This window comes from Bos indicus x Bos taurus, chromosome 1 (assembly GCF_003369695.1).
Source record: "Bos indicus x Bos taurus breed Angus x Brahman F1 hybrid chromosome 1, Bos_hybrid_MaternalHap_v2.0, whole genome shotgun sequence".
NCBI classification, from domain to species: domain Eukaryota; kingdom Metazoa; phylum Chordata; class Mammalia; order Artiodactyla; family Bovidae; genus Bos; species Bos indicus x Bos taurus.
Window position 1 is genome coordinate 152,262,396 of NC_040076.1, and position 23,377 is coordinate 152,285,772.

The 23,377-nt window shown below is 40.8% G+C and overlaps 1 long non-coding RNA gene across 7 annotated transcripts in view; it reads left to right on the forward strand.

Annotated features, from left to right (window-relative positions):
* The window catches only part of LOC113897081, a 38,013-nt gene that overhangs the window by 92 nt on the left and 14,544 nt on the right, over positions 1–23,377 (forward strand). Inside the window, exons 1-4 of one of the 7 annotated variants that reach the window (XR_003512250.1) lie at positions 16–47; positions 313–495; positions 917–1,011; positions 9,313–9,487. This is a non-coding gene — a long non-coding RNA (uncharacterized LOC113897081). The other 6 variants (XR_003512248.1, XR_003512251.1, XR_003512245.1 and 3 more) reach the window with 6 other exon arrangements.

The window sequence follows — 23,377 nt, forward strand, 5'->3', positions numbered from 1 at the left end:
GGCGGGTGTGAGAGAGAGCCGCGCGGAGCCGGGGGAGGGGCGGCCAGGTGCCCGGGGCGCGTGCCCGGGGCGCGGGGGGCGGAGCCCGGCCTGGGGTGCGGGTCCCGACTCCCTCAGTGACTGCCCCGGGGCTCGCGCGTGAGGGGAGCCGGGCAGACGCCCGCCCCCTCACAAAGCCTGAGGAGGCTGCGGGGACCGGGTGGGGGGCTGGAAAGGGCGTGAGGGGTGGAGGGGCCCTCGGGTGCTGCCACCTTCCCGGGAGCGGCGAGGGCATGGGGGCCAAGCCGACTCTCAGGTCTGGACTTCCTTCAGGGTGCACAAAACCCGAGGGAGCGGGCCGAGACGTGGTCCCCGGGAGGCGGCTGTCCCCCCTCGGGGGGCCGCGCAGGAGGGCAGAGGCCGGAGGGAAGGGGCCGAGCCAACTGGCCGAGTCTGACACGTCGAAGGAGAAGGAGCTCTCTTCTCTCCGACCCTCGGCCCTCCGCACCTGAGGAGGTTAGAAAAGGGGGGCGTCCGGGGATGGCTGCCCTCCTCCGGGGGGCGCAGCACCCGTGGGCGGGGGAGGGGAAGACGACGCCGGCCTTCCGGGCGGAACGGCAGTATCTCTGCAGCCAAACGGGCTGTGGACGCCCGAGTCTTTCTCTCTACCCCATAGTTCCAATCCGAAGCAAAGCGATGATGGTTCTCTCCCCGCAAAGCCTCCTGCCTGGCTTGCATTTTTTTTTTTTTTTTCCGCCCTCTTTCTTCTTTCTCATCTGAGGGGTTTTGCCTCCCACTCGAGAGAAATCAATTTAAAAAAAAAAAGATGTGCTGGATGCATCCTTGGATGGAGGAGGAGAGGAATGACTCCCTCACCCTGCTACACACGCCCCCACGCCACCCCACAGCTCTGAAACGGCTTTTCTTTCTTCGGCAGCCGCGCTCTGTTGCCATTCCAGGCTTGTGTGGGAGAAGACTGCTGTGCGCCTGTGTCTGTCCGCCCGGGCGACTCCAGCCCTCGGTTAATGAAAGGTACAGATGGTTAGAACACAAATGTGTGACGTCAGGCTTGGTTTTAGAAAGTTCTCTGTTCCCTGCATCAATTGTGTCTCCTGGGACAGACTTATTTAGAGGATCGATTTTGGTCTAATGGCAAGCAGGAGAAAAGGGAACCTATGCCAAGAATGTCAGTGTCTTGTAGTCCTATGCTTATTACAAAAAGCTTCTTTTAGCCCCATAATAAAAGGAAAGTATCAGAGTGCAAAACGAAAAGCACCGCTGATTGATAGCCTGATCCTTCCACTATTCTTTGACATACCAAAGCTTCGATTCTATACAGTTTCTTATATAATGACATTTCGCATCATATTTCCTACTTAAAATGGAGGGATTTGCGCCACTGCGAGGTAACACTCGTGATGAAACCAAACAGCTCTTGCTTTGCATCCTCAGTACCTCTCGCCCCTTCATCAACTCCTGCACATTAAATAGGGATACTGTTTGCCACCCAGTCTCTCCTTTCAGTTCAGAGAAGGTGAAGGAGTTAACATTGTGGAAACACTTGAGTTCTCCAAAACAGAGATGCTGTGGTAATATTACCGGAGTATTTTTGATCACAAGTTGCCTTTATAAACAGTTACCCATGTGTTGTGTTCACTACAGAGTTCTTAGTCCAAGAATGTAAGAATTTATTCTTATTCATACACAAGCCTTTTAAGCCCTCTGTTTGTCTCAGTTCAGTTCAGTTCAGTCACTCAGTCGTGTCTGACTCTTTGCGACCCCATGAATCGCAGCACGCCAGGCCTCCCTGTCCATCACCAACTCCCGGAGTTCACTCAAACTCATGTCCATCTAGTCGGTGATGCCATTACATTAATACATCACCCTATCCCGGCAACCCACTCCCAATGATCTCTCTTCTAAGTTTAAGTTCTAGAATTGAAAAGCACAACAGGAACTTGATTAGGAACAAGGCAAAGATTCACTTTTGGGAAAACAAATGCCTTTGAGAATGTGAACAAAAATCATGGGCCAAAGATGCATTTTAACAGATTTTAGGCTTGAGCTAGTGAAACTTTTGAGGGCTCTTCTGAAGTTTTCTAATTAATTATAGTTAATGAAAGTATTTTATAAGTTACCATCCCCAACAACCTTGCAAATAGAATGCTCCAAACTCTCCTGATAGATAATGGTTAATATCCAAGTCAGATCAAACCCTCCTCCACCCTAACCACAATTTAATTTGTGTCTTAATTTCACCATTTGTAAAAACTAAGCATAACATTATCTGGCCTACACCTCTCATACAACCAAATAAGATAATGATATGAAAGGCTGTAGGAACTCTGCAGAACCGTTCAAATTTAATGTTATTATTGTAGCAACTACATTTCCATTATCAGGACAGAGGATAACAGTCATTCTGAAAAATAGGAATAAGAAATCTATGTAATTTAGCAATAGGATTAAATAAGGGTTATATTCAAATTCTGACAGTAATTTTTATATCTTTATTATAAGGTTATTCCAGCTTATATATATATAAAATATTTGAATATTAAATCTATAGTATTGAAAAGTCTTCTGTAATCAAAGCTGATGAGGCCAAGAGCTAGAATGGTATCAGTAACCTCTCTCCAACTCTTGTCATCCCATCCTTTTCTGTCACTTTCATCCTTCTTTACTGCACCCAGGCTCTGAACTCACATCTTAAGTACTCTGCAGTCATAAAGGAAACCTCAAATTTTAAAAGTATCAAGAAATAACTAATAAGTTAGGCAAGACTCCTGTGCCCATGCTTCAACCAGTTACTACAACAAGCAGGATCTGAGAATTAATGATAGCTTTGGTACAGTTGTTGTTCAGTTGCTGAGTTGTGACCAACTCTTTGCAACCCCATGGACTGCAGCACACCAGGCTTCCCTGTCCTTCACTGTCTCCCAGAGTTTGCTCAAATTCATGTTCATTGAGTCAGTAATGCCACCCAACCATCTCATCCTCTATCATCCCCTTCTCCTCTTGCCTTCAATCTTTCCCAGCGTAAGGATCTTTTCCAGTGAATTGGTTCTTCCTGTCAGGTGGCCAAAGTATTGGAGCTTCAGCTTCAGCATCAATCCTTCCAATGAATATTCAGGACTGATTTCCTTTAGGATTAACTGGTTGGATCTCCTTGCAGTCCAAGGGACTCTCAAGAGTTTTTTCCAACACCACAGTTCAAAGCATCATTTCTTTGGTGCTCAGCCTTGTTTATGGTCCAACTTTCATATCCATACATGACTACTAGAAAAACTATAGCTTTGACTGTATGGACCTTTGTTGGCAAAGTAACTTCTGTGTTCTTGAATATGCTGTCTAGATTTGTCATAGCTTTTCTTCCAAGAAGCAAGTGTCTCCTAATTTCATGGCTGCAGTCATGGTTTGGAGCCCAAGAAAATCAACTCTGTCACTGTTTCCAGTGTTTCCCCATCTATTTGCCATGAAGTGATGGGACCAGATGCCATGATTTTAGGTTTTTGAATGTTGAGTTTTAAGCCAGCTTTTTCACTCTCCTCTTTCACTTTCATTTAGAGGCTCTTTAGTTCCTCTTCGCTTTCTGTGGTATCATCTGCATATGTGAGGTTATTGATATTTCTCCAGGAAATCTTGATTCCAGTTTGTGTTTCATCCAGCCTGGCATTTCGCATGATGTACCCTGCATATAAGTTAAATAAGCAATGTAACAATGTACAGCCTTGATGGACCCCTTTCCCAATGTGGAACCAGTCCATTGTTCATGTCCAAGTCTAACTGTTGCTTCTTGACCTGCATACAGATTTTGCAGGAGGCATGTAAGATAGTCTGGTATTCCCATCTCTTTAAGGATTTCCCACAGTTTGTTGTGATCCACACAGTGAAAGGCTTTGGCGTAGTCAATAAAGTAGAGGTAGTTGTCTTTCTGGAACTCTCTTGCTTTATCGATGATCCAGTGGATGTTGGCAATTTGATCTCTGGTTCCTCTGCTTTTTCGAAATCCAGCTTGAACATCTGGAAGCTCACAGTTCACGTACTGTTGAAGCCTGGCTTGGAGAATTTTGAGCATTACTTTGCTAGCATGTGAGATGAGTGCAATTGTGCCATAGTTTGAGCATTCTTTGGCATTGCCTTTCTTTGGGATTGGAATGAAAACTGACCTTTTCCAGTCCTGTGGCCACTGCTGAGTTTTCCAAATTTGCTGGCATATTGAGTGCAGCACTTTCACAACATCATCTTTTAGGATTTGAAATAGCTCAACTGGAATTCCATCACCTCTACTAGCTTTGTTCATAGTGATGCTTCCTAAGGCCCCCTTGACTTCACATTCCAGGATGTCTGGCTCTAGGTGAGTGATCACACCATCATGGTTATCTGGCTCATTAAGATCTTGTTTGTATAGTTCTTTTGTGTATTCTTGCCACCTTTTCTTAGTATCTTCTGCTTCTGTTAGGTCCATACCATTTCTGTCCTTTATTGTGCCCATCTTTGCATGAAATATTTCCTTGTACCTCTAATTTTCTTGAAGAGATCTCTAGTCTTTCCTATTCTATTGTTTTCCTCTATACTTTCCTCTCTTCCTCTTTCTTTCTTTTTTTTTTTTTTATTCCTCTTTCTTATACTGAGGAAGTCTTTCTTATCTCTCCTTGCTATTCTTTGGAACTCTGCATTCAGATGGGTATATCTTAACCTTTTCTCCTTTGCCTTTAGCTTCTTTTCTTTTCTCAGCTATTTGTGAGGCCTCCTTGGACAGCCATTTTGCCTTTTTGCATTTCTTTTTCTTGGTGATGCTCTTGATCACTGCCTCTTTTACAATGCTACAAACCTCTGCCCATAGTTCTTCAGGTACTCTATCAGATCTAATCCCTTGAATCTATTTGTCTCTTCCACTGAATAATCATAAGGGATTTGATAGGTCATACCTGAAAGGCCTTGTGGTTTTCCCTACTTTCTTAAATTTAAGTCTGAATTTGGCAATAAGGAGTTCATGATCTGTGCCATAGTCAGCTCCTAGTCTTGTTTTTGTTGATTGTATAGAGCTTCTCCATCTTTGGCTGCAAAGAATATAATCAATCTGATTTCGGTATTGACCATCCGGTGATGTCCATGTGTAGAGTTGTCTCTTTTGTTCTTTGAAGAGGGTGTTTGCTATGACCAGTGCGTTCTTTTGGCAAAACTCTTGTTAGCCTGTGCTCTGCTTCATTTTGTACTCCAAGGCCAAACTTGCCTGTTACTCCAGGTATCTCTTGACTTCCTACTTTTGCATTCCAGTCCCCTACGATGAAAAGGATATCTTTTTTGAGTGTTAGTTCTAGAAGGTCTTGTAGGTCTTCATAGAACTGTTGAACTTCAGCTTCTTCAGCATTACTGGTCGGGGCGTAGACTTGGATTGCTGTAATATGGAATGGTTTGCCCCTTAGAAACAAACAGATCATTCTGTCATTTTTTAGATTGCACCCAAGTACTGCATTTCAGACTCTTTTGTTGACTGTGAGGGCTACTCCATTTCTTCTAATGGTTTCTTTCCCACAGTAGTAGATATAATGGTCATCTGAATTAAATTCACCCATTCCTGTCCATTTTTGTTCACTGATTCCTAATATGTCAATGTTCACTCTTGGTCACCTATTTGGCCACTTCCAATTTGCCTTGATTCATGGACCTAACATTCTGGGTTCATATGCAGTATTGTTCTGTACAGCATTGGACTTTACTTCCATTACCAGTCACCTCCACAACTGGGTGTTGTTTCTGCTTTGGCTTAGCCTCTTCATTCCTTCTGGAGCTTTCTCCGCTCTTCTGCAGTAGCACATTGGGCACCTACCGGCCTAAGGATTTTATCTTTCCATGTCATATCTTTTTGAGTTTTCATATTGTTTATGGGATTCTCAAGGCAAGAATACTGAAGTGGTTTGCCATTCTCTTCTCCAGTGGACCACATCCAGAATTCATGTCTAAAATGATGGAAGGAAAGATATCATGTAGATGTGATCACCTGGGTAATGACTGTGAGCTAAGCAACCACACCCAAGTTTACTTGTTGTGCTACAGTGTGGTGGGTATTTACCAGCACTTTACATGGGTTATGTCCTTTAAATTTTTCAGTAACCTTTTAGGGTTAGGAAACTGGGGTCCAAAGATAGGTGTGCCCTTAGTAGGACCTGAATATACAAGGACCTGGAAAGCCAAAAGCTTCCTAGTTTATGATGTAGGAGATAGACAACTACTGATAACTTTTGAGCAGATAATTCTTATATTATAAAATGATTTTTATGATGAACCTGAAATATATGGAAAATGCATAAAAGAAACTGCCAAAGCAGCAAAGGTATGTTCAGGGACCTAGAGCATAGAATTGGAAGACCTCATATACATATGAAAGAGTTTCTGGAGATGAGGAAATAAAGTATGAAGGAGAAGCAGTCTCCATAGCAATAATATGTGAGAATTTGTCAGACTTGATGAGAAATGAGTTATCAGATCAAAGGGAGATGCTTAGGCTCAAGTGGCATAATTTTTTTAAAATTGAGACCCATACATAATAGTGAAATTAGAGAATACCAAAGACTTGGTCTTTCTTACCAAGTAAGAAATGTTCAAAGATACCACTGAGAAAAGTGAATTTATTTAAAGGGAATTACAGCCATCCTATTAGTAAATTTATTGGCAACAATTGGCTACAGAAGACATTCAAAACATCTTCAGTGTATTGGAGTCCATAACTGAGAAGCTAGAACTCTATTCCTAGCTAAACCATTTTTCTCAAGAGGAAGAACAGAATAAACACATTTTTAAAATTTAGGACTTACAGATGGTCATTGAAAAAAATACAAAAGAATACACTCCAACATGAAAAAAGCTGAACCCAAAAGGAATAAGTAAGTGAGTGGGAGAAGGAAGAATAAACAAACAAATCAGTGAATATCTTGGTTAATCTAAATCAGCAGTATTTTTAAAAAAAGACTAGTATTTGGGAATGTTAAAACCCTGTGAAATTAAGTTATTAGCCCTTCAAAATGAGATGAAAAAAGTCGCACTGTGTGACTGTCTGACTCTTTGTGATCCCATGTACTATAACCAGCCTAGCTCCTTTGTCCATGGAATTCTCCAAGCAAGAATACTAGAGTGGGTTGCCATTCCCTTCTCCAGGAGATCTTCCTAACCCAGGGATCGAACCTGGGTCTCCTGTGTTGCAAGCAGATTCTTTCCCAACTGAACCACTAGGGAAGCCAAAATGTGATAGATGATGGCAGAAAGGACTTCTGAGTTAAACATGACTTTTTTTTAATTCAGAAGGAGTGAGGTAGTTTTAAATTTTAGACTTTGACAAGCTACTACATTAGTAAAATTTTTTTGTTTCACTCACTGGGAGAGCTGAAAAAAAACAAGCTTGGGCTGAGCTTCTAGAAAAAGTGCTCTAAACCATGTGATAGAGCTGGTGTGATAAAGACAGTGCTGCTGTTCCCAACAAGCACCAAATGCTAGGAGCTCAACCTCTCTTTATCTGCTCCTGCCATCAGCATCAATGCCAGTTATGTGTCAGAAACTTAGTCTTGCAGTCACGGCCACCTCCACAAACTGGATGTTGGCCTCTTCCTACACAAGGACAGTGGGAGCCACATGCAGACCTTATATCCTTACATCCTCACATTTCCACTTGTGCTTCTGGTTAGCAGGGCCAGTGGTATTGGCCTGCATCCTAGCTGCAAGGGAGGCAGGGAATTTGAGTTCTCAATTTTATACTAGGGAATAGGTATCTATAACCAGGGAATCATCCCAAATATAAAAGGTTTTTTAAAAGGTTATGGCAGCCTTGAATATGACAGGATCCACTAGTGATATACTTACTAAACCTAGAAGGAGATTCACCAAAATAAGAGAAATAGAATGTATACCTTCTAAACCTATAGACAGAGAAAAATAAAATGACCTAGAGAAAAGTCCAGGTTAGCAGACAAAAAAGAAAAAAAAAGCAAACTAAAGTTATGATAAATAGGAAACTCCAATTAGATTGTAGAAAGAAGTCCAAGTATATTCAGTTCAGTTCAGTCGCTCAGTCGTGTCTGACTCTTTGCAACCCCATGAATTGCAGCATGCCAGTCCTCCCTGTCCATCACCAACTCCCGGAGTTCACCCAAACTCATGTCCATTGAGTTGGTGATATTATTAATCACAAAAAATATATATGGTTTAGGCCTGTCTTTTAAAAAGTAACAACATCAAAAAGAAAAAGTTGCTCAGTTGTGTCCAACTCTTTGCGAGCCCATGGACTATAACTCACCAGGCTTCTCGGTCCATGGTATTTTCCAGACAGGAATACTGAAGAGGATTGCCATTCCCTTCTCCAGAGGATCTTCCCGATCCAGGGATCAAACCCAGGTCATAAAGAAACCCAACTATATGCTGTTTGCAAGATAATGGTTAGAACATAGAAGAAGTTTGAGGAAAGGCAATTAAAGAAAACTATATACCAAGAAAATACTAACCAAAAAATTGTTCCTCTAATAACATTAATACCAGATATAATTTAAGCAAGAAGGATTAATTGAGATAAAGAGATGATTTGTAAGAATCATAAAAGGAACTATCCCCCATGATATATTCATAAACTTGTGTGCACTTAACCACATAAAGCAAAAGTTAATGGGACTCTATAGAGAAATTGGCAGATGTACCATTTAAAAACTAATAGACAAGCAGACAAAACATTAAACTATCATTAAATCAATAAGCTTCATACCATGTGAGATACCATAATCTACAGGAAAAAAATAGTTCATGCTACTTCTCCAAGACACTAAATACAGCCATTTTACATGTAGACTTTACCAACGTACAGGAAAAAATGCCTTTTGTTTGTTATGTTTCACAAAGAAACTGAGAACCAAGTATAACCAAGACTGGTGATGACCAAATGCTGCTCAGTCATCTTGTCTTCCAAACCAACCCTGGACCTGTCCAGTTCTTTGACAAGAGCAATTATTTCAACAACAGGGCCCTTGGAACCATTTCACTGAGTCAAAAGCTCTTCTGAGGGGGTCTCTGCTTAACTGCTTTAATTATCTGTCTGCTGGTAATTGCTCCACTGTGGTTGAAATACATGGAAAATGCATATAATAGACTGCCTGAGGTAAAAATATACAGTTGTATACAGAGTTTGATATAAATTCTTAAAAACCAAGCAAGCAAATATCTGAACCCCCCCAAAAAATTTGTTTTAACTCTCAAAGAAAATATTTGTTGCTTAGTCACTTAGTCATATCTGACTTTTTGTGACCCCATGAACTGTAGCTCACCAGGCTCTCTGTCCATTGGATTTCCCAGGCAAGAATACTAGAGTGTGTTGCCATTTCTTCTCCAGGGGATCTTCCTGACCCAGGGATCAAGCCTGCATCTCCTGCATTGTCAGGGGGTTTCTTTACCACTGAGCCACCAGGGAAGACCATACAAGAAAATACACTGCAACATTAAATAAAGTTTTGAGTGAAAGAAATATGAATCCTTTCTTCTGTTTTTCTGTATTGTGCATATTTTATTTGGTGAGAATTGTTTGAGTAGTTTACAGATGTATTGGCGCTTCATGATTTCATTACTTTATTGGAATAAAAAAGGCATGAGATGTAGAAAATGGCTAAAGAAAGTGTGACTGTATCAATAAGCACATTAAATGTGATTGGACTGAACACGCTACTGAAAAGGCAGATTTTATCAGGCTGAATAAAATAGTAAGATCTGACTCTGTGTCACAGGTCAGCAAGAGACACACTGAAATTCAAAGATATAAGTAGATATAAAGTAAAGGATGGAAAAGATACAATGTGTAAAAAAGAGACACAAGAGAATGTAAGTGGGTACAACCACTACAAAAAGCAGTAAGGAGGTTCCTTAGAACACTGAAGATAGAATTATGGTATGATCAGCAATCCCACTCCTGGGTGTATATCCAGACAAAAAAGTAATTCAAAAAGATACATGCACCCCTATGTTCATAGAAGCACTATTCACAATAGCCAAGACATGGAAGCAATCTAAATGTCCATCGACAGATGAATGGATAAAGAAGATGTGGTACATATACACAATGGAGTACTACTCAGCTATAAAAAAGAATAAGTAATACCATCTGCAGTAACATGGATAGACCTAGAGATTATCATACCAAGTGAAATAAGTCAGAAAGAGACAAATACCATGTGATATCACTTATATGTGGAAACTAATATATAACACACATGAACCTATTTACAAAACAAAAACAGACTCATAGACATGGAAAACAGACTTATGGTTGCTAGGAGGAGGGTTTTGGAGGATGGTTGGAGTGGGAGGTTGAGTTTAACTATGTAAGCTATTATTTATAGAATGGATAAACAATATGGTCTAACTGAAGACATTTTGATAAAAGATTGAAATATCTAGAGAATGTAACAATTATATATACATCTAAGAACCAACTCCCAAAATGTATGAAACAAAACCCAGCAGAAATGAAAGAAGAAATAGACAATCAATAACAGAAATTTCAGCAACTTACTTTAAATAATTGATAGTACACCTTTAGAAGACAACACTATCAATCAACTTGCATTAACTAGTATTTATAGAACACTCCACTCAATAATTGCAACATACACATTTTTTTTTCAAGTGCATGTGGAACACTTTCTAGGATAGACCATATACTGGAGTCCAAAATAAGTTCCAATAAAGTAAAGAATATTGAATTTATACAAAGTACAGCCTTTGATCACAATGAAATTAGAGATCCATAACAAATAAATCTGGAAAAATACCACAAATTTGGAAGCAACACCCTGCTAGATAACCAATGAATTAAAGAAGAAATTGTAAGGGAAATTGAATAAGTTGGACTGAATGAAAACAAAAACACAACATATCAAAAGTTATGGGATGGATCTATAACAGTCCTTAGAGTGAAGTATATAGCTTTAGTTTCTTATATCAGAAAAGAAAAAAGGTCTAAAATCAAAAATCTAAGCTTCCCCCTAAAAAAACTAGAAAACAATGAACAAAAGAAACCCAAAGCAAGAAGGAGTGAAATGATAAGTGTTATAAAAGAAAAACAATAGACAAAAATTTTTAATTTGGTTCTTAGAAAAGATCAACAAAATTGGCAAATACTTAACTAGACTGACTAAAGAAACAAGAGAAAAGGCACTAATTATCAACATCAGAAATAAACAAAGGGTATTGCTACCAACCCTACAGAAATTAAAAGTATTCTAAGGGAATATCTGGAGAAGAAAATGGCAACTCATTCTTGTATTCTTGCCTGGGAAATCCCATGGACAGAGGAGTCTGGAGAGCTATAGTCCATGGGGGTCACAGAAGAGTCAGACATGACTGAGCAATTAAACAAGGGAATATTATTGACAACTCGATGCCAACAAATTAAAAAACTTGGATTAAGTGAACAAATTTCTAGAAGTACACAAAACCAACTCAAGAAGAAATAGAATATTTGATTAAACCTACAAGTAAAGAATTTTAATTGCTTTTGAATGTGGTGCTGGAGAAGACTTTTGAAGTCCCTTGGATGGCAAGGAGATCAAACCAGTCAGTCCTAAAGGAAATCAGACCTGACTATTCTTTGGAAGGGCTGATGCTGAAGCTCCAATACTTTGCCCACCTGATGGGAAGAGCCGACTCACTGGAAAAGACCCTGTGCTAGGAAAGATTGAGGCAGGAAGAGAAGCGGGCAACAGAGGATGAGATGCTTGGATGGCATCACCAACTCAGGGGATTTGGGTTTAAGCGAGTTTTAAGAGATAGTGAAGGATAAAGAGGACTGGCATGCTGCAGTCCTTGGGGTCACAGAATCAGACAAGACTAAGCAACTGAACAAAAATAATATATTGAATTAGTGATTTAAAATCTCACAAACAGAATCTCCCCCAGATGGCTTTACAGATGAATTCTATCAAATGTTTAAAGAAGGAATAGTACTAGCCTTTAATAAACTCTTTCAGAAGACAAAAAAGAGAACACTTTCCAATTTATGAGGCCAGTGTTACCCCCAATACCATAGCCAAAGACCTCACAAGAAGAAAAAAAAAAAAAAAGCTACAGAACAGTTCTTCATGGACAAATATTTAAAAATTCTTAGCAAAATATCAAGTTCAACATTAAAATATATATGTATGTAGAGGTGGCTTGTCAAGGTTTCCTGGTTAGGGAAAACCTTGACAAGCCACCTCTACATACCCACACACAGCGAGGAAACGCCACAATAAAGAGAACTCCACAAACTGCCAGAATACAGAAAGGACTCCCAAACTCAGCAATTTAAACAAGATGAAGAGACAGAGGAATACCCAGCAGATAAAGGAACAGGATAAATGCCCACCAAACCAAACAAAAGAGGAAGAGATAGGGAATCTACCTGATAAAGAATTCCAAATAATGATAGTGAAATTGATCCAAAATCTTGAAATTAAAATGGAATCACAGATAAATAGCCTGGAGACAAGGATTGAGAAGATGCAAGAAAGGTTTAACAAGGACCTAGAAGAAATAAAAAAGAGTCAATATATAATGAATAATGCAATAAATGAAATTAAAAACACTCTGGAGCCAACAAATAGTAGAATAACAGAGGCAGAAGATAGGATTAGTGAATTAGAAGATAGAATGGTAGAAATAAATGAATCAGAGAGGATAAAAGAAAAACGAATTAAAAGAAATGAGGACAATCTCAGAGACCTCCAGGATAATATTAAATGCTACAACATTCGAATCATAGGGGTTCCAGAAGAAGAAGACAAAAAGAAAGACCATGAGAAAATACTTGAGGAGATAATAGTTGAAAATTTCCCTAAAATGGGGAAGGAAATAATCACCCAAGTCCAAGAAACCCAGAGAGTCCCAAACAGGATAAACCCAAGGAGAAACACCCCAAGACACATATTAATCAAATTAACAAAGATCAAACACAAAGAACAAATATTAAAAGCAGCAAGGGAAAAACAACAAATAACACACAAGGGAATTCCCATAAGGATAACAGCTGATCTTTCAATAGAAACTCTTCAAGCCAGGAGGGAATGGCAAGACATACTTAAAATGATGAAAGAAAATAACCTACAGCCCAGATTATTGTACCCAGCAAGGATCTCATTCAAGTATGAAGGAGAAATCAAAAGCTTTTTAGACAAGCAAAAGCTGAGAGAATTCTGCACCACCAAACCAGCTCTCCAACAAATACTAAAGGATATTCTCTAGACAGGAAACACAAAAATGGTGTATAAACTCGAACCCAAAACAATAAAGTAAATGGCAACGGGATCATACTTATTAGTAATTACCTTAAACGTAAATGGGTTGAATGCCCCAACCAAAAGACAAAGACTGGCTGAATGGATACAAAAACAAGACCCCTACATATGTTGTCTACAAGAGACCCACCTCAAAACAGGGGACACATACAGACTGAAAGTGAAGGGCTGGAAAAAGATTTTCCATGCAAATTGGGACCAAAAGAAAGCAGGAGTCACAATACTCGTATCAGATAAATTAGACTTTAAAACAAAGGCTGTGAAAAGAGACAAAGAAGGTCACTACATAATGATCAAAGGATCAATCCAAGAAGAAGATATAACAATTATAAATATATATCCACCCAACATGGGAGCACCGCAGTATGTAAGACAAATCCTAACAAGTATGAAAGGAGAAATTAACAATAACACAATAATAGTGGGAGACTTTAATACCCCACTCACACTTATGGATAGATCAACTAAACAGAAAATTAACAAGGAAAAAACAAACAAACAAACAAACATGTATCTATAAAGCTCACTAAAGCAAAGCACAGTAAAATGAGGTATGGCAATAAAAGGCGTTAAATTTATCAAATAAAAAAAAATAATAAAGTGCTGAAAAATTAAAAAAAAAAGAATAAAAAATGGAAAGCCTAAAATTGAAAAAAAAAAATACTTAAGACTTCAATGTATGAGTTTAATAGCAGATTAGACATTGCAAAACATAGAATTAGTGAACTCCAGAAGATAGGTTCAGTAAGAGGAAAAAAAAAAAAAAACCCACCCAGATTGAAGCACCTCATTGAAGATATGAGGGTGGAGGAGAACAAAAAATACAGAAAAGAACAAAATTCATATATGAGACATGAAGAACAAAATTTAACACACATGTAATTGGAATGTCAGAAAAAGAGAAACAATGGGATCGAGCAATATTTGAAGCAGTTTTGTCTCAGAATTTCCCCAAATCTGACAAAAGCCATCAAATTGCATATTTTTAAACCAGGAAGAGGATAAATATAAAGCAAATGACATTTAGCATGCATGTTCAGTCACTCAGTCATGTCTAATTCTTTGCGAACCCTATGGACTGTAGTCTCCCAGGCTCCTCTGTCCATGGGATTCTCCCAGCAAGAAAACTACTGGAGTGGGTTGCCATTTCCTTCTCCAGGGAATCTTCCCAACCCAGGGGTAGAACTCATATCTCCCATGTCTCCTGTATTAGCATGCAGATTCATTACCCCTGAGCCACCTGGGAATCCCTAAATGATACTTTAGGCACATAATAAACTGTTGAAAACCAGAGACAGAGAAAAAAAAAATCTAGAGAAAACAGAAAATACAGCATAAAAAAAAAAATAAAATAAAATAAAAAAATAAAATATATATGTATGTATAATACATAAAAAGTATATATAATATATAATTTTATATATAGTTTCCCTGATGGCTCAGTGGGTAAAGAATCCACCTGAAATTCAGGAGACACAGGAGATGCAGGTTCGATCCCTGAGTCAGGAAGATCGCCTGGAGGAGGAAATGGCAACCCACTCCAGTATTCTTGCCTAGAAAATCCCATGGACAGGGAAGCCTGGTGGGCTACAGTCCAAAGGGTCCCAAACAGTCAGACATGACTGAGCAACTAAGCACGGTGTATATATATATGTTGTTCATTCACCCAGTTGTGTCCAACTCTTAGCAACCCTGTGGACCATGAACCGCCCAAGACGGACAGGTCATGGTGGAGAGTTCTGACAAAATGTGGCCCACTGGAGAAGGGAATGGCAAACCACTTCAGTATTCTTGTGTTGAGAACCCCACAAACAATATGAAAAGGCAAAAAGATACGACACTGAAAGATAAACTCCTTAGGCCAGTAGATGCCCAATATGCTACCACAGAAGAGCGGAGAAAGCTCCAGAAGGAATGAAGAGGCTAAGCCAAAGCAGAAACATTGCCCAGTTGTGGATGTGACTGGTGATGGAAGTAAAGTCTGATCCTGTAAAGAACAATACTGCATATGAACCCAGAATGTTAGGTCCATGAATCAAGGCAAATTGAATGTGGTCAAACAGGAGATGGCAAGAGTGAACATTGATGTTTTAGGAATCAGTGAACAAAAATGGACAGGAATGGGTGAATTTAATTCAGATGACCATTATATCTACTAGCGTGGGCAAGAATTCCTTAGAAGAAACAGAGTAGCCCTCATAGTCAACAAAAGAGTCCGAAATGTAGTACTTGGGTGCAATCTCAAAAATGACAGAATGATCTGTTTGTTTCCAAGGCAAACCATTCAATATTACAGCAATCCAAGTCTACACCCCAACCAGTAGTGCTGAAGAAGCTGAAGTTCAACAGTTCTATGAAGACCTACAAGACCTTCTAGAACTAACACTCAAAAAAGATATCCTTTTCATTGTAGGGGACTGGAATGCAAAAGTAGGAAGTTAAGAAATACCAGGAGCAACAGGCAAATTTGGCCTTGGAGTACAAAATGAAACAGGGCACAAGCCAACAGAGTTTTGCCAAGAGAACACACTGGTCATAGCAAACACCCTCTTCCAACAACACAAGAGATGACTCTACACATGGACATCACCGGATGGTCAATACCAAAATCAGATTGATTATATTCTTTGCAGCCAAAGATGGAGAAGCTCTATACAGTCAGCAAAAACAAAACCAAGAGATGACTGTGGCTCAGATCATGAACTTCTTATTGCCAAATTCAGACTTAAGTTTAACAAAGTAGGGAAAACCACAAGGCCTTTCAGGTATGACCTAATCAAATCCCTTATAATTATTCAGTGGAAGAGACAAACAGATTCAAGGGATTAGATCTGACAGACAGAGTGCCTGATGAACTACGGACAGCAGTTCACGATATTATACAAGAGGCAGTGATCAAGACCATTCCCAAGAAAAATAAATGCAAAAAAGCAAAGTGGTTGTCTGAGGAGGCCTTACAAATAGCTGAGAAAAAAAGAGAAGCAAAAGGCAAAGGAGGAAAGGAAAGATATACCTACTTGAATGCAGAGTTCCAAAGAATATCTTCAAAGAGAGATAAGAAAGCCTTCCTCAGTGATCAGTGCAAAGAAATAGAGAAAAACAATATAATGGGAAAGACTAGAGATCTCTTCAAGAAAATTAGAGATACAAGGAAATATTTCATGCAAAGATGGACACAATAAAGGATAGAAACACTATGCACGTAACAGAAGCAGGTATTTCCCAGCATCAGGGACTTTTCCAATGAGTCATCTGTTTGCATCAGATGACCAAAATACTGAGCTTCTGCTTCAGCATCAGTCCTTCCAGTGAATATTCAGGGTTGATCTCCCTTAAGATTGACTGGTTTGATCTTCTTGCTGTCCAAGGGACTTTTAGGAATCTTCTCCAGCACTACAGTTCGAAGGCATCAATTCTTTGGCGTTCTACCTTCTTTACTGTCCAGCTCTCACAACCATACATGACCACTGGGAAGACCATTGCCTTGACTATACAGACCTTTGTCAGCAGAGTAATGTCTCTGCTTTTCAACACACTGTCTAGGTTTGTCATTGCTTTCCTGCCAAGAAGCAATCATCTTCTGGTGTCATGGCTGCAGTCACCGTTCGCAGTGATTTTGGAGCCCAAGGAGAGTAAATCTGTCACTGCTTCCACCTTTTCCCCTTCTATTTGCCATGTAGTAATGGGGCTGGATGCCATGATCTTCGTTTTTTAATATTTAGTCTTAAGCTGGCTCTTTCACTCTCCTCCTCAACCCTCATCAATAGCCTCTTCAGATCCTTTTTGCTTTTTGCCATTAGAGTGGTATCATCTACATATCTGAGGTTATTGATGTTTCTCCTACCTATCTTGATTCCAGCTTGTAACTCATCCTGTCTGGCATTCCTCATGATGTGCTCAGCATTTAGATTAAACAAATAGGGTGACAGCAGACAGCCCTGCCATACCCCTTTCTTGATCTCGAACCGATCAGTTGTTCCATACAGGGTTCTAACTGTTGCTTCTAGACCCATATACAGGTTTCTCAGGAGATAGGTAAGATGGTCTGGTATTCCCATCTCTCTAAGAGCTTTCCACAGTTTGTCATGATCTCACTCAAAGGCTTTAGCGTAGTCAATGAAACAGAAGTAGATGTCTTTCTGAGATTCCCTTAACTTTCTCTATCATCTAGCGAATGCTGGCAATTTGCTGTCTAGTTCCTCTTACTTTTCTGAACCCAACTTGGACAAGTTCTTGATTTGCATAATGCTGAAGCCTAGCATGCAAGATTTTAAGCATGACCTTACTAGCATGGGAGATGAGTGCAACTGTCTGATGGTTAGCACATTCTTTGGTACTACCCTTCTTGGGAATTGGGATGAGGATTGACCTTTTCCAGTCCTGTGGCCACTGCTGGGTCTTCCAGATTTGCTGACATAATGAATGCAAAACCTTGATGGCATCATCCTTTAGGGATTTGAATAGTCCTGCTGGAATTTCATCGCATCCACTAGCTTTATTAACAACAGTGCTTTCTAAGGCCCACGTGACTTCGCACTCCAGAATATTTGGCTCTGGGTGACTAACCACACCATTGGAGTAATCCAGTTCATTACAATCTTTTTTATCCAGTTCTTCCTTGTATTCTTTCCATCTCTTCTTGATCTCTTCAGCATATACTAGTCTCTACCGTATTTATCCTTTATTGTGCCCATCTTTGGGTAGAATGCTCCCTTGACGTTTCCAATTTTCCTGAAGAGATCTCCGGTCTTTCCCCCTTTGTTGTTTTCTTCTAATATTAAACACTGTTCATTGAAGAAGGCCTTCTTGTTTCTTCTAGCTGTTCTTTGAAACTCTGCGTTTAATTGGATTCCCTCTCTCCCTTGCTTTTCACTTCTCTTTGTTCTTCCACTATTCGTAAAACCTCCTCAGATAACCACTTTGCCTTCTTGCTTTTCTTTTTCTTTGGTATGGTTTTGTTCACCACCTCCTGTACAGTATTACAGGCATCTGTCCATAGTTCTTCAGGCACACTGTTATCTAGATCTAGTCCCTTGAATCTATTCATTACCTCTACTGTGAATTCATACAGGATTTGATTGAAGTCATACCTGGCTAGTTTAAGCCTGCATTTTGCTATAAGAAGCTGATGATCTGGGCCACAGTCAACTCCAGGTCTTGTTTTTGCTGAGTGTATACAAATTCTCCATCTTCAGCTACAAAGAATGTAATCGATTTGACTTTGGTATTGACCATTTGGTGATGTCCATGTGTAAAATTGTCTCTTGTGTTGTTGAAAAATAGTATTTGCTATGACTAGTGCATTCTCTTGGCAGAATTCAGTTATCCTTTGCCCTGCTTCATTTTGTTATCCAAGGCCAGACTTGCCTGTTACTCCAGAGATATCTTGATTTCCTACTTTTGCATTCCAATCCCAGATGATGAGTAGAACATCTCTTTTTGGTGTTAGTTCTAGGAGGTCTTCTAGGTCTTCCTAGAATTGATCGAGTTCAGTTTCTTCGGCATCGGTGGCAGTGTCCTAGACTTGGATTACTGTAATGTTGAATGGCTTGCCTTGGAAATGAACCAAGATCATTCTGTACTTTTTGAGGTTGTACCCAAGTCCTGTATTTCAGACTGTTGGTCACGAGGGCTACTCTGTTTCTTCTAAGGGATTTTTGCCTGCAGTAGTAGATGTAATGGTCCTCTTTATTAAATTCACCCGTCCCCGTCCATTTTCGTGTGCTGATTCCTATGATGTCAGTGTTTATTCTTACATGAACTCTCCTCTGCTCTTCCCGAGTAGCATACTGGACACCTTCAGACCTCGTCTTTCAGTGTCTTGTCTTTTTGACCTCTCATACAGTTCACTGTGTTCTCATACGAGTACACTGGGGTGGTTTGCCATTCCCTCCTCCAGTGGATCACGTTTTGTCAGAACTCTCTGCTATGACCCATCTGTCTTGGGTGGCCCTGCAGAGCATGGCTCATAGCTTCATTCATAAGCCCCTTCACCACAACAAGGCAGTGGTCCATGAAGGGGATATATACACTGTGGCCAAGTTGGGTTTATTTCAGGAATCAAGATTAGTTTAACATCTGGAAATATCAAATTACCAAACAATTTAACATCTGAAAATATCAAATTATTTTGATAATATCAAAAAGAGTTCAACATTAACATTGAAATATACTTTACACACACACACACCATGAGTCTGTTGGACTTATTTCAGGAATGCAGTTAGTTTAACATCTGAAAATCAATTAATGTAATATACTATATTAATAGAATATAGGACAAAAATTGCATGCACATGCACTGCAAGTAAGGCATATGAACTCAGTGAACCTGAATCTTTTATTTGGGACAATAAACATGCCTGTGAGCTTTCTTGATGGGTCAGCAGTAAAGAATCTGCCTGCAATGCAGGAGACCCAGGTTCTATCCCTGGATCAAGAAGATCCCCTGGAGGAGGCCATGGCAACTCACTCCAGTATTTCTTCCTGGAGGATCCCATGGACAGAGGACCCTGACAGGCTACAGTCCATAAGGTCTGAAAGAGTAGGTCATGACTGAAGTGACTGAGCATGCATGCACAAACATGCCTGTCCTTTGCTCCAGAGAGGGACGTTACCTTCATTACAGTGCTCAGTAAGCTTCCCTGATGTTGGTTCCAAAGGAAGATACTGTTCCTATCCCCAAAGCTGTCCACTCTACAAAACATCCTTAATAAGATGGCCTGAAACAAAAGCAATGTGAGACACATGGAGAATCGGCTAAACAGAAAATGTATCCATAATTAAGAGCACAGATACGTCATCCATCTCACAGTGTGGAGGTTGGGAGAGTAGAGAAGATGAGATAAGTGGACAAGATGCTATTACCTCTCTTTTTAGTTTTTTGTTTTCTTCGCAGTGTCTCAATAGATGAGAGTTTCAAATAAGAGGGAGCACTGGGCATAGGGCATCTGGAAGACTGAGAGGGTAGACAAAGGAAGCAGAGGTACTGGGCCATGCCCAGGGCCCTCCTGCAGTTGATGATCACAAGTTTAAATAAAGTCACAGTTATGACAGTTTTAACCAGGTTTGTCCCACTTCTTGGGTGCAAGGCCAAAGTAGGCAGAGGACTGGCTTTAACCAGGATTGTAGTTTTTCTGGGCAAGCTCGACAGACAAAAAGTAGTTGCACCCAGACAGGAGAAGACATTGGTGGCCCAGGGAGTGGAGGCTGGATGAAGAAGAGAGTGGGGAGAGGAAGGACAGTGAAAAATGAATGGGGCTAAAGGACCAGAGCTGCTGATGTGGGTGGACGGTGGTCGGAGTGCAGGTATTGCAGTATGTGAACTAGGAGACAGGAGGTGGCGGTCAAGTAGTGAAGTGCTTAAAGTCGACATTTAGAGCTATGCAAACATGGGATGGGTAGCTGAGGGTGGAGGAAAAGATCACTGGAGGAGAGGTGTTCAGGAAACTGAGTGGCCAGAGTGTCGGATGGGTCATTTATGAGCTTGTTGGAGTCACCAAACAAAGCTGGAATCAGGTGGAGAGAAAGACAGGCAGGTGCTAAACTGTTCAGGGAATGATGGGGGAGGGGTAACCGGGAAGTTACTAAGGATTACGACAGGGAGGGTGGCAGCTGCTCTGGACTGGTGGCAGACTACTCATTCATTTAATAAGTATTTCTTTATATACGACTAACATTGTGGGAGAGACTAATTATTATCACTGTTCTCAAGAACTGTATGAACTAACACAAAGATAATGCATATACCTGTAAGAAGCTAAACAACAGGGCAAGCATTGCAATATGTAGAGTCAGAAAGAACAGTGACTCGAGGTTCTGGAGATTGGAGCTCTAGTTCCAGCCCTGCCAATAATGAGCTGTGAAAGCGAAAGTGTTTGTCACTCAGTCATGTTCGACTTTGTGACCTCATGAACTGTAGCCCGGCAGGCTCCTCTGTCCGTACAATTCTCCAGACAAGAATACTGGAGTGGGTAGCCATTCCCTTCTCCAGGGGATCTTCCTGATCCAAAGATTGAACCCAGGTCTCCTGCATTGCAGGCAGATTCTTTATCGTCTGAGCCACCAGGGAAGCCCAATTAGCTGTGAGCTGGGGCCAATCACTTGATCTCACCTGGCCTTGGTTTCTACATTTGGATATGGATTAAATTATTCCCAGGCGACCTCAGGGTCTAACATTCTGTGATATAAAGTAATACATCTATCCAAAGGAAGTTAGAGGAATAAGCATAATTGTTTAGATGTTACAGGAAGAGGAAATAGAAGCATGAAGAATTTGCCCAGCAGCAGGCTAAATCAGGTTCATTGTTTGTTAGTCCATTTGGAGCGTAGAGGGGGCTTCCTGGATGGTTCAGCGAGTAAAGAATCCACCTGCAGTGCAGGAGACACAGAAGATTTAGATTCAGTTCCTGGGTTGGGAAGATCCCTTGGAGGACGCAATGGCAACCCACTCCGGTATTCTTGCCTGGAAAATCCAATGGACAGGGAAGCCTGGTGGGCTACAGTCCATGGGGTTACAAAGAGTCAGATATGACTGACTGATTAAGTGCGCGCGCGCGCCGCACACACACACACACACACACACACACACACACACACACACACGGTGCAGAGAAGGTACCCTCATCCACACTTGTTTGCCTCCACTTACGCAGAGCTGTGTTTTTCTTTCCATTATGTCTATTTGGTTCTGGCTAGGTCATGATTGCTTATCTCAAAGACCAAAGAAAATACCATTAGAACCCATCACCAGAACATCTACATTTCACACAACCCTGAAAGGATACGTTTTTATAGGAAGCAAAGAGGTATGTCGCCCTGTAGGAACTGTATGTCACTTTAGGGTGATTAGGCTGACATGCATTTCCCTGATGGAAAACATAATGAACGGGTACCATAACCCTTGACATCAGGATAACGTTGAGGTGGGATTGGAGGTCAAGGTTTAGAAGGATATAATTGAGGTGAGGGGGATAGAACAGCTTTTCTTCTGGAACAGATTCTTCCTTTGTAACTTCAATGTGACTCCTGTATTTTTTAATGCATGCCAGCACATTCACTCATACAGTTAACAGATGTTCATTGAGATCCAGTTGTATGCTAGGCTCCATTGTAAGGGCGAGAAGTAGTGTAGAGAGCAAAATAGCTAAGAGCCCTGGCCTTTCTCCCTTTGCCAGTGTATACTGAATGGGGGAGAGGGACATAATAGGAAAATGGATAAGGTATTTTTCAGGGAATGATCAATACTGTGAAGCCTGTAAGCATATGTTTATGCCTTACTAGGTTCTGATAACTAAAGCCAAAGGGTACAATGATGAATAAAAGCCTCTTGCCCTAGTTTGTAAATTTTAACCATGGGCTCCTTTAGCTGGGGTGGTTGTCTGGAAAGTGAGACCTCAAAAATGAATTTTCAGTCACGCAGAGATGGAGTGGAAAGAGCAATGTTCCAAGGAGGCAGCATGTTCAAGACATATAAAGAAGGCTGCTGGGGCTGGGATGCCTCAAGGACAGGAGAGCGTAGCAGAAGGTGAGGCTGAAGCCTGAGCCAGGGGCTTAGAACAATCCGGGCCTTGTAAGTCAGATCAGAGGGTGAACGTTTGACTTCTTATTTCTTTACTGTGGTAAGCCATTGGAGGGTTTTGAGGAGGGACATTCTGTGACTTTACTTTTCATTTTAGAAGTTTACTCTGGCAGTTGTGTAGGGAATAGACCCAGGGACGCGTGAGGGGAAGCGGGAGCTCTGTTAAAAGCTGAGAGGTTATGGAGGCCTGGTGCGGGGGAGGAATATGGAGAAGTTGAATTTGAGACCTGTTCTGAAGGCAGGACAACAGGGCAAGCTGACTGATGGCATGTGGGGTGTTAGAAAGAGAGGAGTCGAAGGACAAAAGCCCCTGCATTGGTGCACAGAGTCCTAACCGCTGGACCCCAGCACTGTGCTCCTGGAGCCTGGAACTGTGTTCTTCACTAAGCACTGGTAGAATGAATGAATACCATAGCTGTTGATAGGGTTAGGGTCTAGGCCTAGATCAAGTGCCCTGCCTCAAAGGAGGGCTTTCTCCCTTTTGCCTGACAGATGTCTTCTCCACTTGGGGCCC